This window comes from Mirounga angustirostris, unplaced genomic scaffold (assembly GCF_029215605.1).
Source record: "Mirounga angustirostris isolate CCGP_5_RB_7025 unplaced genomic scaffold, mMirAng1.0.hap1 SCAF_404, whole genome shotgun sequence".
Classification (NCBI taxonomy): Eukaryota; Metazoa; Chordata; class Mammalia; order Carnivora; family Phocidae; genus Mirounga; species Mirounga angustirostris.
The window spans coordinates 13,926-26,947 of record NW_026992112.1 but is presented as its reverse complement, the minus strand read 5'-3'; the positions used below and the strand labels follow the sequence as shown (position 1 = coordinate 26,947).

The window sequence follows — 13,022 nt, the reverse complement described above, 5'->3', positions numbered from 1 at the left end:
GGTCATGATCCTGGAGTCCCTGGATCGAGTCCCGCATCGGGCTCCCTGCTCAGCAGGGAGTCTGCTTCTCCCTCTGACCCTCCCCCCTCTCATGTGCTCTCTCTCATTCATTCTCTCTCTCTCTCTCTCTCTCTCTCTCTCTCTGTCTCAAATAAATAAACAAACAAACAAACAAACAAATAAATAAATAAATAAAATCTTAAAAAAAAAAAATTCCCCCCGCCTTACAAAGCAGAGACTGGTGAAGGGTCCTCCAAGTGCCCTCTGGAAATCAAGAGCTTCTGTATCAAGAGGCTGGAAAACGCATCTTCCCCTTCTTCCTGGTGAATCCAATTCTAGGGGTTGATTCAAAGGAAATCATGTTTTAGATGCTAAAACGTAAAGCTTACTTTTGCAAAAATGTGCATCGCGGCATAGGGTTTAGGAATCCCTTGTGGCAGACCGACAACCGTGTGTCCCTCACGTCCCGGCACGTGTGCACCCTCACGTCCTATGACTTCGATGCTCCTGCTATCCAGAGGTAGGCTTGATTGCTCTGTCCCTTGATTTTGGACCGGGTCTTGGGACTTGTCTTGACCCAAAGAATAGAGCAGAAGTGACACTTGGCTGGTTTCACAGCCTACACCTGAAGAGGTGGTCTGCCGGCGTTCTCGACCTTCTTGGCATGCCGTCCTGAGACCTCCACGTAAGAAAGCCAGTCTAGCTGACTGGAGCATGAGAGGCATTGACAACAGAGGCAGCCCGGTGCTCGGCGGCACCGACTGCCAGACGTGTGAAAGTTGACCCTCTGGCCGAAAGCCACTGCTTGAGTGAGCCCGGCGTAAACCCGCAGAACCCAAGGGGCCACCCAGGGCAAGCACCAGGAAGTTATCGATAAAGAAATGCTGTTTCGAGCCATTGCGGTGTTAGGATGATGCACCCTGAGGATCAGCTAGCTGCGCAGCAGCGATAGATACCGTGCACACAGATACACACCACACAACACACCACACCACACCCCCCCCCCACACACACGTGTGCAGAAAACCAAACCAACGAAACAAACCAAAACTCTGTAGAACCCTGCACCAAATGTTGAGGAAACAACGGCCCACCCTCACAAGAAACACCTGCACGCTACATGTACAATGCATAGGGAGCCTATACTTGCAAGTGCTTACTTGCATGGGAAACATTTCACGATAACATGAGTCTCAGATGGCCCAAGCGGGGTTCTTTTGACATGTCTGAATTGTGTACACAATTAGAGAAAGCCTGCTAGGAGACTGGGTGATCAGAAACTAGGAAGCTCTTTGGTTCCCTCAGTGAAGCCCCGACTTTTGGGGAGGAACCAACACTCAGGGAGATGCTCTGGTCTTCATTTGGTTGGTTGGTTGGTTGGTTGGTTGGTTGGTTGGTTGCTGCAGCTTTTGCTATCTTTGCATAAAACCGACCCTGTTTCCATTGGGAATGGAAAACAACTGACGGGTGGGATCTGTACACGGTAATGCTGCTTCGCAGTTGCATTTGTTTTACTAAAAGAGGGAGATTTGAACATTGGGTCTTTCGTGTCCTCTCCATTCATGTCCTCTCCACAAATAAGACTGAAACAAAGGCTAAAATTTGTTTGCATCTTGTTTGTGTCTATGTGTCCGTATGTGTTATACATGTGAGGTATTTCCTCCACCTCCGGGTGCTATTGCTAACATCCATTTGTAAAGGAGCTCTATTTAATGAGTTCTATTTTTATTTTATTTTATTTTATTTTATTTATTTTATTCTTTAAAGATTTTATTTATTTATTTGACAGAGAGAGACACAGCGAGAGAGGGAACACAAGCAGGCGGAGTGGGAGAGGGAGAAGCAGGCTTCCCGCCGAGCAGGGAGCCCGATGCAGGGGCTTGATCCCAGGACCCTCGGATCATGACCTGAGCTAAAGGCAGACGCTTAACCACTGAGCCATCCAGGTGCCCCGAGTTTTATTTTTATTAAAGATTCTATTTATGTCTTTGAAAGAAAGCGAGTGAGAGAGCACACGAGCTGGGGGTGGGGGGGCATTGGGAGAGGGAGAAGCAGACTCCCCGCGGAGCAGGGAGCCGGATGTGGGGCTCCATCCCAGGACCCCAGGATCATGATGTGAACGCAAGGCAGACACTTAACTGCCTGAGCCACACAGGTGCCCCTACTTAAAGAGTTTAGAGGCAGGTGCTCGTAAAAATCGGGCATGGTAAAACTCAGATAAGAATAAACCCAGTTTTTCAAGCTCACATGATCTGGGATGAAATTCCCTACATTCAGACTCTTATGTCACTCCACAATAAAGATGCCTCAAGGTAAGGGACCCAAGGGACGGCCCAGAGATAGACAAAAATTTAACACACCTGACCTTACCCCCACTTCCCAACAGTCAAAATAATGAAGAAGAGGAGGAAGACAGGCCGATGCTAGAAATCTGAAATCCACTCCTCCTCCTCCCCAAGTACAGGCACCAGAACCGATGCCCAACCCACTGGCTTCCGGAGGGCTGAAAAGCCACCACAGACAAAGCCTATTAAGCAGAAGGAGATGAAGAAAGGGGCGGAGGCGGAGGCGGAGGCGGAGGCGGAGGCGGAGGCGGAGGCGGAGGCGGAGGCGGAGGCGGAGGCGGAGGCGGAGGCGGAGGCGGAGGCGGAGGCGGAGGCGGAGGCGGAGAAGAAAAAAAAGAAAAGGTTCGTCCAAAACTGTAAATGTATATGTGCCCTGGGCCTTACCAATGGCTCCCTTGCCGCCTCCCCTGCCCCGTTTCTGCACCACTGGTGTGTGTGCCTGGAGTGCTCTACTCCCCTGCCGCCGTCTCAGCCGCCCTTCCCTACCCCCGCCCCCCCGCCCCCCCCCCCCCGGGTGCCATGGGCTCCCCTTTCTCCTCCTCCTCCTCCTCCTCCTCCCCACCCCCTTATCAAGGAGCAAAAGCCCTTGCCCTTGGGCCCAAGCCCTTGGGCCACCTCCTTATGAGGTTTAAATTGGAGCACCTCCCAAACTAGCAGGAAGGGGCCCGAGGGCTCCGCTGATCTTAGACCGCCCGCTTCAGACTTTCCCCAAGGAGTCTGATGGGGGAAAACAATCGATTGACTTTTTAGTGGACGCAGGTGCAACTTCTTTGGCGTTAAAGCCAATTCAAGGTTGTTGGTTTATTTTAAAAAGACGTGGTTTTGGAGCTATCAATGTCACACATAATACAAATAATCAACTTTGCGTTTCTTTCTTTCTTTCTTTCTTTCTTTCTTTCTTTCTTTCTTTCTTTCTTTCTTTCCCTTTTTCTTTCTTTCTTTCTTTCTTTCTTTCTTTCTTTCTTTCTTTCTTTCTTTCTTTCTTTCCTTTTCTTTCTTTTCTTTGTCATAAAAGCACTTGGATTCGGTTCTCCCTGCGTTACAAGCCGTTGGGTGGGCAGTGGAATGTGCCACGCTCCCGTCACAACAGTGAGCCTGTATTTGTGGTTATCAAAATATACCTCTCCATCACCTTTATAAAAACCAACCAACCAACCAACCACGTTTGGGTGCCTGGGTGGCTCAGTCGTTCAGCGTCTGCCTTCGGCTCAGGTCATGATCCCAGGGTCCTGGGATCGAGCCCCGCATTGGGCTCCCTGTTCATTGGGGAACCTTCTTTTCCCTCTGTCCCTTCCCCTGCTTGTGTTCCCTCTCTCGCTGTGTCTCTCTCTGTCAAATAAATAAAATTTATGAAATATATTCATACATTTGCCAATCTAAAGAATTCTGGTGTAATAGAGAGTGCGCCATTGGTTACTACTAACGTTTCACCAGAGACTGAGATTTCTAAGAATTAAAATTCTGCCACATGGAATTGGGACTGCTACAAAATGATAACAAAAACAACTCCGTGTGTGGGAAGGTAGGAGACGTGTAAAAGAGGTACAAGAAATGAGAAAACATTTTTTTTGTTGAGGGAAAAGGAAGTAATGGTGTACTGAAACGGGACTGGGTACTTAAAGAAAGAAAACTTTAAGACCGAGTCTGAATGAAAAAGGAAATTGTGGAAGGGGTTTGTGAAGGAGAATTTTTGAAAAGGAATTTTATGCATGGTCAGGACTGACTGAGCTTGGGAGAAGGCAGTTTGAAAAGCACACTGGTGGAACTGGAGGGTATTATGTTGAGCGAAATAAGTCAAACAGAGAAAGACATGTATCCTATGATCTCACGGATAGGAGGAATTCTTAATCGCAGGAAACAAGCTGAGGGTTGCTGGAGTGGGGGGTGGGGTGGGAGGGATGGGGTGACTGGCTGATAGACACTGGGGAGGGTAGGTGCTCTGGCAAGCGCTGTGAATTGTGCAAGACTGTTGAATCTCAGATCTGTACCTCTGAAACAAATAACGCAATCTATGTGAAGAAGAAAAAAAAAATAGAAGAAGGTAGCGGGAGGGGACGAATGAAGCGGGGGAAATCGGAGGGGCGGACGAACCATGAGAGACGATGGACTCTGAACAACAAACTGAGGGTTCTAGAGGGGAGGGGGGTGGGAGGATGGGTTAGCCTGGTGGTGGGTATTGAGGAGGGCCCATTCTGCATGGAGCACTGGGTGTTGTGCACAAACAATGAATCATGGAACACCACATCTAAAACTAATGATGTAATGTAGGGGATTAACATAAGAATAAAAAAAAGAAGAAGAAAAGCACACTGGTATAAGATTGAGATTTGGGTTTTCTATGTTAAAATGACAAGGTTTTCTTGGATTGTTAGTGTACTCTTTTTTTCTTTCTTAAGATTGTATTTATTTATTTGACAGAGAGAGACACAGCGAGAGAGGGAACACAAGCAGGGGGAGCGGGAGAGGGAGAAGCAGGCTCCCGGCCAAGCAGAGAGCCCGATGTGGGGCTCGATCCCAAGACCCTGGGATCATGACCTGAGCCGAAGGCCGACAGACGCTTGACGACTGAGCCACCCAGGCGCTCCTCCGAGATTTTATTTTTTAAATAATCTCTACACTGAACGTGGGGCTCGAACTCACAACCCTGAGATCAAGAGTCGTGCTCTCTACCGACTGAGCCAGCCAGGTGCCCCTGGACTGTCATCTCGAAGAGACACATGCGTAGACTCAGATATGGTGAGACTGCTTTAAGAAAGTCAGATTGACTTTATGGAGCCAGTAAAGCCCCTTAGAAATGTTGGCCTGATAACCTTGCTTAGAGAGGTCCCCTCAACCTTACCAGGTGAGTGAAGAGTACCACCTCCTGGCAGATGCAGGAACTTCAGGAAATTTGGAGGCCCTCAAAGAAGAGAGGAATTCACCCAAATCTACAAGTCTTTTTTTTTTTTGTAATTTTTTTTATTCTTATGTTAATCCCCGTACATCACATCATTAGTTTTAGATGTAGTGTTCCATGATTCATTGTTTGTGCACAACACCCAGTGCTCCATGCAGAATGCGCCCTCCTCAATACCCACCACCAGGCTAACCCATCCTCCCACCCCCCTCCCCTCTAGAACCCTCAGTTTGTTGTTCAGAGTCCATCGTCTCTCCTGGTTCGTCTACCCCTCCGCAAATCTACAAGTCTTGCAGGCGAATCTGATGGCCAATATTTGGCTTGGTTCTCGGCTTTAAAAAGGCAGTTAAAGGATCAATCTAAAATTCCTTGTAAAAAGCTCCATCAAAGCAGATTTAAAAGAAGGAAAGGAAAAAGAAAAGAGAAGAAAGACCCCATATATGGTCAATTGCTATTCTTGCTGTCCCTACGTAGATGATTGGGCCAAGTTTGTTAAAACTGGACTTGTTTTACAAACAAATTAATCTTCTTTTGGCTATCTTTGACAGGAATGAAGGTGACTTTAGAGAGAAAGATTACATTTCAATAACACACTTTTGTGAGTGTTAGATTAATTATCTTTGAACGTTTATTGTTTGCCTATAAAACTGGACTGGATCCTGGATCCTTCTGGTTTCCTTGAGTATCTGACTGTGACTCTTCAAACTAAGGTTTCCAACATTCTCCCATTCTCTCTCTTTTTTTTAATTAATTTATTTTTTTATTCTTAGGTTAATCCCCATACATTACATCATTAGTTTTAGATGAAGTATTCCATGATTCATTGTTTGTGCATAACACCCAGTGCTCCATGCAGAATGGGCCCTCCTCAATACCCACCACCAGGCTAACCCATCCTCCCACCCCCCTCCCCTCTAGAACCCTCAGTTTGTTGTTCAGAGTCCATCGTCTCTCATGGTTCGTCCGCCCCTCCGATTTCCCCCCGCTTCATTCGTCCCCTCCCGCTACCTCCTCCTCCTCCTCCTCCTTCTTCCTCCTCCTCCTCCTCTTCTTCTTCTTCTTCTTCTTTTCTCCTTCTTCTTCTTCTTCTCCTTCTTCTTCTTCTTCTTCTTCTTCTTCTTCTTCTTCTTCTTCTTCTTCTCCTTCTCTCCTTCTCCTTCTTCTTCTTCTTCTTCTTCTTCTTCTTCTTCTTCTTCTTCTTCTTCTTCTTCTCTCTTCTTCTTCTTCTTCTTCTTCTTCTTCTTCTTCTTCTTCTTCTCTCCTTCTTCTTCTTCTTCTCTCCTTCTTCTTCTTCTTCTTCTTCTTCTTTTCTTCTTCTTCTTCTTCTCTCCTTCTTCTTCTTCTTCTTCTTCTTCTTCTTTTCTTCTTCTTCTTTTCTTCTCCTTCTTCTTTTCTTCTTCTTTTCGTCTTCTTCTTTTCTTCTCCTTCTTCTTTTCTCCTCCTCCTTTTCTCCTCCTCCTCCTCCTCCTCCTCCTCCTTCTTCTTCTTCTTCTTTTTTTCCCCTTAACATATATTGCATTATTTGTTTCAGAACATTCTCCCATTCTCTTATCTTACAATCATTAAGAACTAAAACTGTCCTTTTTCCTGAAGTCTGGCAAATGAAAGCTGGACAACTTGAAATAAATTTCAGGGAAATGACCACAATAACTCATATATAGACAATCTTTGTGCCTGTTGCTCTATGAGTCACTCAAAATGAGACATTTGAACTATACGCCAGAAAAATTAGTCAGATTGCCCCTGCCCACTCCCACTCTATTGGAGGATGCTTCAAGCCTGACATCTAGAGACCTTCTCACTGGCAGCCCTCTGGACTTAGACACCAGGTGTATCCCTTGTTCCAACCATTAACCATGTTTTCCTTTTGTTTCCATAGAAATGCCTCTTATTAACTACAAGATCACTTGCTGAATGAGGCAGAGTCTATGATCCTTAATTCCACCTTGCTGCACCTGTATTAACTCCTCTTTGGAAAATAAGAACCCATATAAATAGGGGCACCTGGCTGGCTCAGCTGGTAGAACATACGACTCTAGATCTCGGGGTTGTGAGTTCGAGCCCCACATTGAGTGTAGAGATTACTTAATAGAAATCTTTAAAGAAAAAAAAAAATAAAAAAGAACCCATGTAAATAAAATCAAACACTAAGCTACTTGGCTACCAGAAGCCCTTCACCACCACAACCTACCGCCCCCCCCCCAGGGGAGGGGCTCAGACTAATTTACTGATCTGTATTCTTGGATACCCACCGATATCAGATCAATTTGAGAGAGAATGAGAGAATTGGGTTTGACTCTACTGTTACTATTCCTTAGACTACACTTGGGGATAAAATCAATGGTGTCATGTAGTCCCAAACCATGTAGAAAAATAACCAAGTTCTCAGATAAGGAACTATCTCTGAGACCCCCTCCATTAGCACAAGGGACCAAAAATTGCGACCTGCAGTGTCTCAGATCCTTCCATTCCAAAGCCTCTACTGCACCCTAATTCAGCTTGAAGCAGTTAAATAAAGAAGGCAGACCTCTGCCCATGTGTCATAGAAATGGAATGCAGGATGGACAAGGGGAAATTTTAACAGGGAAAAATGTAGCATGTCTGACTCCCTGTTATTTTTATTCCCTTTTAACCTGTAGGTTAAAAACTTCTGTTTAGCCCTGAACATAGCCATGTTACAGCTAAGATTTACAGAAACTGTCGTTTACCCAAAACCTACCTCCCCTGAGGAGATGAAAGAATAGCCACAGCCATCATCATCCCAATTCCCTAAGACTGAGGAATGATCCTCACTTGGTGGGGGTGGGGGTGGGGGTGGGGGTGGGGATTGAAACCGTGCCCCATAAGGTTAATGAGGTTGATGCTAGCAGAAAGCTTAAAGCTGGTTTTTCAGGGAACTGTTTCCCCCTAGTCAGCTATTGTGTCTTTTCAGGCCCTGCTACCAAATACTGGCTGTCTCTGCAGAAGTCTGGACTCAAGGTCAACTGATAATGGCTGCAGCCTATGAAGAAGCGAGGTCCTGATTCCTTACCTGAGAAAAGGAGCCTAAGACCCCATCCAGGTTGTACCAGCTCTCAGAGCATGCCCACAGCCTCTTCTCCTTGTCCTCAGATAACCTCCTGACATCAGGGACTCAGTTTTGCCTCATTCAGATGTCAGGTCTCCACCCCGAAGTAAACATGGGAATCTATGGTACATATGTTTCCTGAATATACGTGCTCCAACTTTCGCCATGAATAATCATAAATGTCCCTGCCCTTTTCCTTTTTGAAGTTTGATTGTTTGTTTTTATTTATTTATTTCAGAGAGAGAGACACACAGAGAGAGACAGAGACAGAGAGAGAAACACACAGAGAGAGAGAGAGACAGAGAGACAGAGAGACAGAGAGACAGAGAGACAGAGAGCTTGCACGCATGGGTGGGTGGAGGGGCAGAGGGAGAGGGAGAAGACTCCCCATTGAGCAGGGAGCCCCAGAGGGGTGGGGCTCGATCCCAGCACCCTGAGATTATGACCTGAGCTGAAGGCAGATGCTCAACCGGCAGCCACCCAGGCGCCCCTCCATTCCATTTTTTTTTTTTAAAGAGATAAACATTACATACTTTATTTTTAAAAATTCATTCATTCATTCATTCATTCATTCATTCATTCATTCATTCATTTTTCATCATCTGTAGTCCCAGTGTAGGGCTTGAACTCAGGACCCTGACTGAGATCAAGAGTCATGTGCTGTTCTGACTGAGCCACCCAGGTGCTCCTTCTGTTCCATATTTTAAACAACCCTGGGATCATGGCTCAGAGTCACAGTTGGCCCAATGAGACTCACACTCACCCCTCTGTGCAGAGGTGCCATCTGTGGGGCTGGTTCCTGTTTGTCCATCTTCCTTCCTCCTCTTACTGGACAGGAAGGTGGTGTGCGAAAACAGCCAGTGACTACGTGGAATGAGACCGAGGATTTCCCTTGGGAAGCAGGTGGGAGAGGGAGGACAGGTCGATGGATAATCAATAAACTGTTTTTTTTTTTTTTTTTTAAGATTGTATTTATTTATTTATTTGACAGAGAGAGACACAGCGAGAGAGGGAACACAAGCAGGGGGAGTGGGAGAGGGAGAAGCGGGCTTCCCGCGGAGCAGGGAGCCCGATGCGGAGCTCGATCCCAGGACCCTGGGATCATGACCTGAGCCGAAGGCACATGCTTAATGACTGAGCCACCCAGGTGCCCCAACAATCAATAAACTGTTAATGTTGATTTAGAGGAGTGTGCTTGCTGGGCCCATAACTCGGTGGATGAGTTAGAACGGTCCCTGTCAGGCCTCCCTTAGCCCTTAGCCCTTAGCCCTTATCACTCCATGCTTGTGTTTGGCCTCTGACCGCTAAGATACCACCATCATGTGTTCAAGGTCCTCCTCAGACTCAGCCAGCCACACCATGCCACACCCTCCTACCTGCACACCCATCCCTGGAAGGCAGTATAGTAAGACATCATCCCCCACATTCATGATTCCCAAAGGGTTTACTGGAGTTTCGTGGGTTAGGAAAAGGAGGGGACTCTTTTTGCCCCCAGATGAGGTGAGCTCTTCAGACACCCTCTTTCCCCTTCCCCTCCTCCCTCCCTCCCTTCCCTCCCTCCCTCCCTCCCTCCCTCCCTCCCTCCCTCCCTCCCTTCCGTCCCTCCCTCCCTCCCTCCCTCATCTCTCTCCGAAGTTTGCAAGCTGCAGCCTAAGGGTTAGGGGGAGTTGAGGAAAGCCATTGAATGGAGGGAAGCTCCAGGCTCTGACTTTAACAGAAAGCTTTCTGCATTTGAATGAAGCGATTGAATGAGGCCCATTAGAATGGATCACCCTGAACGTCCCATCAGCCGCCCCAGCCCCAGCCCCAGCCCCCCCATCCCCCCCCAACTGAAGTCCTCTGGTCGAATTGGAACAGTAGGCTGGGGGGGGGGGGGGGCTGTCCATCCTAAGTTGGTAACTAGGCCCCTGGTCCATAGGGAAAAAATCACGCACGGGTACAGATGAGTTGGTAGCTCAGGCAAAGTGGTCGAAGTGTTGGCAAGGTTTCCGTGGATGAGGGGAGATTTGTTCTGGGACCACCCTCCCATATACATCTCTGGCTGAGAAGAGGACAGGGGAGCCCTGTGGGGGTGGGGGTGGGGGTGGGGGTGGGGGGGCGGGACCCAGATCTGGAGCTCGGAGTGGACTATAGCCGCTGCCTGCCCGGGTGTGTGTGCCTGGGGGGCGGGGGGGGGGGGCGCTGAGGGATAAGGGCTGAGGGTGGTGGGGTCTGCTCACGCTGACTCCTGCAACTCAATTCATCCTGGGAACCTTCTGTTGTTTCTGCTGAGGTGCCAGGTGCTGTGATGACCAAAGCTAAACTCCTCTCTTTGCCTAGTTCTTAAAAGGCCTGATCCTCCTGTTATCTTGTTAAATGGACCGACCCCTGCACCCTCCCATCCTGCCAGACCCCTTGTGCAAATACTTCCACTTGAAGAGTTCTTTCTCTGAATCTAGAAAATAAACAGACAACACCCACCAGCCACACCGACCCCATTGCCACAAATACCTAGCAAAGACAAATCTAGCTGGTCTCCTTCTGCCTCAAGGCACTTTAGAGAGTCACTCTCTCAGACACACCTTAGGCTCAATTACAGGCTGCTGTCTCCCTTTCTCTGGCACAATTCCATCCCTGGAGGAGCCCCATATCGCATCTGCAGCCGTGAGCTGGAGACAGTATGCTCAAGTGACCGGGTGGTAGCACCGTAACTTTGAAATGACCTATACCCCAAGTCATCCATGAACATGGTCCCTGGAAATCTTTGACATTCACGTGCCTCTGATGAAATCCTTGCTTTGGAAACTCCAGCACCCATAGCCAATCTTGTCCATGTTCTGCTAACCTTTGCTCGCCCTCTGTTCGCCTGATATCTTGCCTGATTGTTTACAGAGAAATTAGATCCCATCCAGCAAGAGCTGAATCCGAGTCCTCTGCTCACCCCACGACGGAAAAGAATATGCACAGGCCTGCATCCCTCTTCTCCTTCTCCACCATGTCGGAAGAAAAGGTGGCCCTCCCTCCTCCCATCAGAACCCAAACCCGAGATAAGACTTAGATATAAAGGAAACCAGCATACTGTTTTGAACTCTATATACACTTGTAAAAAACGAGCAGCGGCAAGGAAACACACAAACCACCACCCCCCCCCCCCCCACACACAGGTGCAAGGAGGGTGCGCTGACTCGCTGAATCTCCCCCTTTTCTCCCGAGAGGCATCCCCCCCATCCCCCGCCCCCCCCCGAAGATGTCCTCCCTATGCCGGAAGGGGAGTGAGTGACGTTCTTTTCTTCCTTTTTTTTTTTTTTTAAATTATTCTTTTTAAAAGACTTTTATTTATTTGAGAGGAGGGGTGGGGGGAGGGAGGGGGGAGGGAGGGAGAGAGAGAGAGAGAGAGAGAGATTGAGAGAGAGAGAAGCAGAGTCTCCGCCGAGCAGGGAGCCCGATGTGGGGCTGGATCCCCGGACCCTGAGCTCAGGGCCTGAGCCGAAGGCAGGCGGACGGTTCACGGATTGAGCCAGCCAGGCGCCCCAGCTTTCTTGTTTCTTTGTCTGCCTGCTTGCCTGCGTGTTGGGTCTGTGGATGTCTGATGCCTGCCCTCTGATTTCGTGGGGAGGTGGGCCGTCTTTCCTCCTTCCAATGGCCTTTGCGCATTTGTCAAACTTCTGTCGGGCTTGGGCCTATCTGTTTGGGTATCTGTGGCGTTCCATCCACCGACCTGTCTCTTTTGTCTGCCAACATCACAGGGTCTCTATCGCCTCTATACATAAGCATGAAACGGGCCCGGAGAGGACGACTTTGTTTCCTGAGTTTTGTTTTGTTTTCTTCGAAATCACCATAGCGATTCTAATTCCTTTTGCCTGTCTGCTTGTGTATGTAATCTGTACACCCATCCAGTGCGGTGCTGGAACTCACGACGCCCGCCGATCAAGAGTCGCGGTCGCGTGGGCCTCCTCCGACCGAGCCAGCCAGGTGCCCTGAAATACGTGTACTTGAAAAACCAATGTGAAGCCTGCACCCGTGAACTTTTTTTTTTAAAGATTTTATTTATTTATTTGAGACAGAGAGAATGAGAGAGACAGAGAGCACATGAGAGGGGGGAAGGGTCAGAGGGAGAAGCAGACTCCCTGCCGAGCAGGGAGCCCGATGCGGGACTCGATCCCGGGACTCCGGGATCATGACCTGAGCCGAAGGCAGTCGCTTAACCAACTGAGCCACCCAGGCGCCCTTTTTTTTCTTTTCTTTTCTTTTTTTTTTTTAATAGATGCACCCGTGAAGTGTTTACTGCGAAACCTTCTTTTGATCGTCGCACTCTTGAGTGGAGGCCGTACCAGTAAAGAACGTAGTTTAGCCAACTCAGGAAGAGATCAGCTTTAAAGGAAAACCTTCTTTTCGAGTTTGTGATGTCTGGTCCTTTCTCTCAACTCGATCGATGTCCAGCCTTCAGAGCCACATTATTTGCTTGGTCTCTCTCTCTCTCTCTCTCTCTCTCTCTCTCTCTCTCTCGTCTGTGTTTCCTCGTGTACTTTCCTGATGCTCAGGATTTATGGTTTAGAGAGAACAGTTTTCAGCCTGGTGTGTGTGTGTGTGGGGGGGGATGTTGTGAAGTGGGATCAGGGATTCACGCGGGTAAGGAGGAGGCAAGGAGAAAGGCTTGGTTGGGAAGGAAACCATTAAAGGTCCATGTTGAAATGGTGAAGTTTATTTTATTTATTTATTTATTTATTTATTTATT

The 13,022-nt window shown here is 48.1% G+C and overlaps 1 long non-coding RNA gene across 2 annotated transcripts; it reads left to right on the top strand.

The window, feature by feature from the left end:
* The first annotated feature begins 15 nt into the window (after window positions 1-15).
* On the top strand, window positions 16-12,032 carry LOC135363499 (uncharacterized). 2 transcript variants are annotated; one of them, XR_010409187.1, is made up of 4 exons: window positions 16-1,946; window positions 2,387-2,687; window positions 8,174-8,433; window positions 11,180-12,032. It is a non-coding gene; the product is annotated as an uncharacterized LOC135363499 (long non-coding RNA). The 2 variants fall into 2 exon arrangements; XR_010409188.1 differs by lacking the exon at window positions 11,180-12,032 and having other exon boundaries at window positions 8,174-8,835.
* Window positions 12,033-13,022: the final 990 nt, after the last annotated feature.